This window comes from Apis dorsata, unplaced genomic scaffold (genome assembly GCF_000469605.1).
Source record: "Apis dorsata unplaced genomic scaffold, Apis dorsata 1.3 scaffold_688, whole genome shotgun sequence".
Classification (NCBI taxonomy): Eukaryota; Metazoa; Arthropoda; class Insecta; order Hymenoptera; family Apidae; genus Apis; species Apis dorsata.
The window spans coordinates 48,925-55,240 of record NW_006263868.1 but is presented as its reverse complement, the minus strand read 5'-3'; positions in this window follow the sequence as shown (position 1 = coordinate 55,240).

Sequence of the window (6,316 nt, the reverse complement as noted above, 5' to 3'; positions counted from 1 at the left end):
CCCTCTCTCTCTCTCTCTCTCTCTCTCTCTCTCTCGAGGCGAAATTAACCGATTACCGGGGGTTATTTTCTAACCCCGGACCGCGATATTCTCGTCACGTCGACTAATAATAACCGGGAAGAGGAGGGAATCTCTCTTGGAATCTATTTACTCTCGATTAAAGTTTCTCTCTCAGACGATATTCACCGAGGGATCAATTTCCAGTTCCAGAGATCCCATCGTCCCATCGTCCCGGATGCATAGATTCGAAACGAAAGATCGAACAACACGAACGAACGAAGGAACGAGCGAAGCACATATTTGTTGGCGAGGGAAGAGAAGGGACACGAGCGTAAAAAAGGAAAACGGATCGAGGAGGAGGAGGAGATGGCGGCCCTCTCCTCTACACGAACGAAAAGAATCCGTAGTGTAAATAAAGACCCGTTCGCAACGCTTGGCGAATGTTTGCCGAATGCATTAAGGCGGTAAGAGCAGTGCCCGCCGGATAGCTGGGGCTCGTGACGCGATGTATCGCGCAACACGAGGAGACAAGGGAAGGGGGAGAGAAAGAGACGGAGAGAGAGAGAGAGAGAGCGGGGCAGAGCCGGACTAAGGGATGGACGGGTGGTTAAAAGGGGCCAGGGGATCGGCGACGATGCGGCTTAAGGCCTTGTGTACCGGCTGCCAAGCTTAACGTTTTCGAGGGGCAAAACGGGGTATACAGGACATACATAGATGACACGGTCTCGCCTCTGTACACGCGCCTCTAGCGAACGTAGGCATATATATCCTGGGGAGAGGAGGGTAGTAAGAGGGAGAGAGAGAGAGAGAGAGAGAAATGAAGCATGCTCGGAACGAACCTAGCTTGCTCCACCCTTTGTCTATGTCTTAGGGCTTACATATAATTCCGTGTTTGCGGAAAAGATCGGGAGCCAGGAGTAGTGGTACTACCCTCGGCGTCCGCGCGCGCGGATTTTTAATATGTCGTGCCGTAGGTGGATAAACGCACGAATACGAGGAACGCAACCGCGACCAGCTTCGCGACCAGAGACGATACAGAGAGAGAGAGAGGAGGAGGAGGACCTTTATCTCTCTCTCTCTCTTTTCCGTTCCATCTCTTCGTTCTCGCTCTTTCTCTCGAGATTCTCACTCCCTCTCTCTATCTATCTCCACACCGCGGATCACCGAGCGCACCACCAAGCCGACATAATTAAAAATAGCTCTATTTTAAAATGCTGATCGACCCAGCCAACCCCCTCCCGCCCACGAAATTTCGAGAGTAATATAGCCGCGCGTGTACGTTCTTCAGACTTGTTGTGTGTACCATGGCGGATAATTATTGCGCGGGTCCATCGCGTCACCGTTATCTTCCGCGGTTCTTTTTTCTTTTTTTTTTTTTTTTTCTTTCTTTTCGAGAAGATGATTTTTCCGACGTACGATAAGGGGAGGGTGGATAGAGAAAGGGTGTGTTGTGATGTAGGAAAAAAAAAGAAAGAAAAGGGAGGTGGATCGAATTGAAGAAAATTTTTATTAACGAAGCACTATGTAAATTTCTTTCTTTTCGACGTCCATGTTGATATTACGATTCTATTCCGTTGTCTCGCGTGAACGTCTCCTTCTTCCTCTCTCACGATTTAATTTCGAATCTTTCTCTCTTCTTTTTTTCCACGGGCGAATATAACGAGCATTTTTCGTGATAAACAGTCATCTCGTAATCTCTTTTACCTAACTGAGAGAGAATTACTGATTCTTTTTCTTTTTTTCTTTATATCCGATTCAAGAGACGTTTCCTCGAAGCGTACCAAAGTTAAGAATAATTTCCGACATTTACTTTTTCATTTTTCAAGATGCGTCTCAACATTTGCATCGATGACTGGATTCTTAGAAGGAATCACGAAATTCGAAATTCGCCCTCGATAATCCGAAATATTTTTCACGTTCCATTTCCCTCCCCCCCCCTTTTTTTAACTCGTGTAACGATTTCTCTCTCTTTTTTCAGATGCGCAACACCGTATCGAAAAGAGAAGAGAAGGAGAAGGCCAGGGATGGGCGGGATAGGCGAGGTGGCGGAGATGGGGGTGAGTTATAAATTATAAGGCATTAGGGGGCCTGGCTGACTCCGGTGGATGTGCTCGTCGGATGTGTAAGGGGATGATTATGCCTAATGGTGAGATATTACCCGACTGGTATTACTTGGACACGGGAGCGGCCGTGTTCTAATCTTTTCGACAGGATTTCCTACTTTTACTCGCCATCGCGACGCTACCCTATATGCTCTCCTCTGCAGGGGGAAAAACGAAAAATAAAAATAAATAAATAATTCGTCCAAGCGTCGTTGACAAGCAACGATGGCTTGATTCCGCTTGACAACGTCCGAAAGGGCGAAAACCGTGTCTCGGAGGGGAAAAAAAAAAAAAAAAAATAAGCATCCCTCTACCAATATCTCCCAACATTCCACGTTACAAGAATTTTTCGCGGATCTCTCCGCATCCACAATTCATTCATTCATTCGTTCTAACCCGATGAGTAACCACGCGTGTCGCACCCGCCTCGGAAGTAGAGGGGTTGGTTGGTTGGTTGGTTGGTTGGTTGTTGCGGCCGGTCTGTCCGCAAGTTTTCCTTCCTCGTTTTTCCCCACCATTTAGTCGACGCGAGACCAAGTTTAAAGGTGTCTGGAGGGGACTAGATCCTGGTTTCGCGATTTCCTCGCGACGCGTACGCTCGTTAAACGCGACGCACGACTCCCTTTTGCACCCTGCGAGCAAATTTTTGACGGGTTTGAGGATGTGTGTGTGTGTGTCACGTCGGTTGTAAAACCAACTCGTAAATGTTGTATATCCTCGGCGTTGCATGCTCGTAGTTTCATCAACGCACCGTCGAAACAAAGACGGTATTTCGAGCACTCCCCTATTTATCCGCGGTTCGATTTCTCATTTCTTTTCAACGAGATTTCAAACTTGTCTCAAAGGAGATATCGACAATCTGATCGTGTGTATAAAGTAAACGAGAATTTCGACGGGATAAACATCCCTTTCCAAACCCACAACTTGATGCTTCCCGATTTTTTTCGATTATTAGAACGATAAATCCTCGTTTGGGATTACTTCGATAGAGAAGACAGAGAAAGGGAAGAGAAAGAGAGAGAGAGAGAGAGAGCCTCGTTCGCGGTCAATTTGTTCCCCAACATCGAGGCATAGCTGATTTTTCAGAAGGAGGGGGAAACCACCTTGCGAGCCACCTTTTCTCCTCGGTCGGTCACGCGAACTGCTTGTTTCACGAGAGGGTGAGAAATCGACGATGAATCGAGAGCGGGGTGGGGACGTGACTCGGGCAACGAGGAAGATCGCGAAGGAGAAGAAAGGGAACAATGGCGAGCTAGTTGAAAAGGGGTGAAGAAGGAGTGAACAGACTGTGGAGGGAGGGGGAGAGGGAGAAGGAAAGGAGAAGGAAAGAAAAGAGCGGTCGGGAATCGCCGCACCCTAAAGCGGGTGGAGGCTTTCGAGAATCGTTTTACAAGTATATAATATATATATATATATATCCATAACCACGGGCGGGGAGGAGGGGACCAGTTAGCTAATATCTATTTCCCCCCCCCGCCATTTTTCTTCTCTAGTTCGTAAAACGCGAGGGCTCGATGGGCGCGGCTGACACGCGCGTAACACGTAACACGTACTTATCGCTTTGTCCCCACTTTCGATGCAGAAGAAGAGGTTCGCTTAAGAAGAAGAGGAACGGAGCAACGAGGGGGGGCTTCTTAACGGGATATTGTTGTCAGAGAGGGGGCGACGTTGGAACGGAATTCGACCGTCTCTCCTTAATTATTTCTTCGATGCTTCAATCAATCGAATTACCGTTTCTTTCTCTCTCTCTCCTCCTATTCTCTTGCTTCGAGAGAAATTAATTCTCGAGTTTAGAAAGTCGGTCGGTGTATAATAAACCGGATATATCGAGTTACCTCGATCGGTCGTTAAAGCGGGGGTGGTCGTTTAAAAATCGCGTTAAAAGTGTAAACGCGGGTTTTTTACGCGGGGAAAATAGGAGGCCTTTGTTTCTCGAATCGATACGCCTCGCCTAAACAATACATTCCTCCGTTCACGGTTCGAGCGAACGCCTCGATCGATCAACGTTCCGCGCGATGTTGTAAGTCGCGAGTAACAAATTCCCCGCCCTTACTTAACAACACGAGACGGGGCTTTAATTCGCGAGGATCGATCTCTCGACGAAATCTCCTACCCCCCCCCCCCCCCCCCACACCGTGAGTCGTGCATCGTCTGAAGACACATCGATTTAATCCTCCGCTTTTGAACGCGTTGATCGAATAACACGCGAGAGAGAGAGAGAGAGAGAGAAGGAAAGATTCGAAGAATTGGCCAAAGACGCCGGGTGTCGACGAGGCCAACGTCGACGGGACGTCAGGAAGCGTCGCAAAAATGTCGCGTGATTATCGGCCACGGTTTCTCGCGCCTTCGTGAGAATCACTCGATCACACAAACTCGAGGTTACCCGACGGATAGTAAGAGAGAGAGAGAGAAGAGCTTAGTTATTTATAGGCGAGGCAACGACCACCGCCCCGACTCCGAAGATACGAATCGACCATTTTCTAAATCAGTTCCGTCGTTTTGTCCTCGTAAATCATTGAGAGAGAGAGAGAGAGAAAGAGACCCCCCAGCGAATCCCCCGATTATAATTAACGGTTCTCGAACTTAACGGGAGGACGCGTCACGCGAAATCTCGTGAACGCGACCATTCAACTCGGTAACTCGATTCCTCGCCTCCTACGAGATCGCGAGACCTCGGTGAATGCCACTTTCCACGTCTCCAACGCGTTCATTCATACTTCGAGAGTCGACACGAGCGTGTGTGTGTGTGTGTGTATACATGGATTCCGAGTCCAGTTTCGAAAACTGGATACGATGTATTTTCTCGCCTGAGCGAACTCGAAAGGCGATGCCAAACACAACTATAAATATCGCGACGAGTTTTTTTTCTTACACGCGATAATTTGCGGATGAAATCGCCGTTTTATCTCAATTGGTCGGGACCTTACAAGCGATTACTATTAATGGACGATTGTGTTTGCCGTTGAACGTTGTACAAAAAAAGATCGTTTAAATTTTAGCACGTGGAGAATCGAGGTTGAAATTCTCACGATCAAGATAACGATCTTTAGAAATTGTCCCGAGCTCGAGTTTCGAGATGGACAAGGATGGATATAACGAGAGAGCGAGCGAGAAAGAAATAACGTGTCGGGCAGTAGCGAGCGGGGAATCGTCGAAACTCGAGATAATTATATATCATTGAAGTTTGAACGAGGATTAGCGTGCGTGAGAATAAGATCGTCGTATTTAGGTAGCACTGTTTTTCACTCTATTGCTTTGAGAGTATATTTTCTCAAACGATTAAAGGATTGGACGCGTAAATTGCAAAGGAAAAGAGGCGCGTTTCCGCACAGGTCGATAACGAGAAAAGTTTCTCGCGGACAGAGTCTCCTCTCCTCTCCCCTTTTCTCCTCTCCCCTCCTCTGCGTGACGCACGAGTTCACGGCATATTCGATGCAAGAAACGCGCAAGACATTCAAGGCCGAGTTTCCAAGAAACTTCCCAGCCGATGTTTACCCTCGACCAACCATTCTCGGGGAGAGCTTTTGAACGAACGCGTGGCTCAACGACTGTCCCGCCACTTTATCATCGACTGCGATAAAATCTCTCCATTAGCCACGGCTAGACGCGGCAAAACGTGGCAAACTATTTCGAGTGATTCTAGAGTGAACGTGCGTGCGAGTCGATCTCACCGAATGGAAACTTTCTTTTCTCGATACCTTTGAACCAACCAAATCTTTATTCCTCCATACGATAATTCCAATACATATTTGTTATTCATTTAAACAGATAAAAATACCCTTGTTATTATTATCACCATCGATTGAGTTATTACAATTTAAATTCAATTTCGAATCGCAACAAATTTATCTGTATGCAAGAATAGAGAATTAATTTTATCGCAATTCACACGGACAAACAAGAAGCTGATTTCTATCCTTTCCCAATTGGAGGAGTCTCTTTTCAGAGTTAGTAGGTCTCTCGAGAATCCCTGCCCTCTTCGATCCTTACTCCCTTTTGCTCGCGACTAGGAACTTCTCCCATCGATTACGCGTTCGATTCGAAATATCGGTGAAGTAATTTGCCCGAAAGAAGGCGTATGAAAAAGATTTGATCTGTCTTGATTTATCTCGTATCGAATAATGTTGGCACTCGACACGGAACGAAGGAAAAAAGGAAGGACGCGGAGCGAACGAAAAAGCGAAACGGCGTAAAATTGGCGAGAAGAGTCGGGT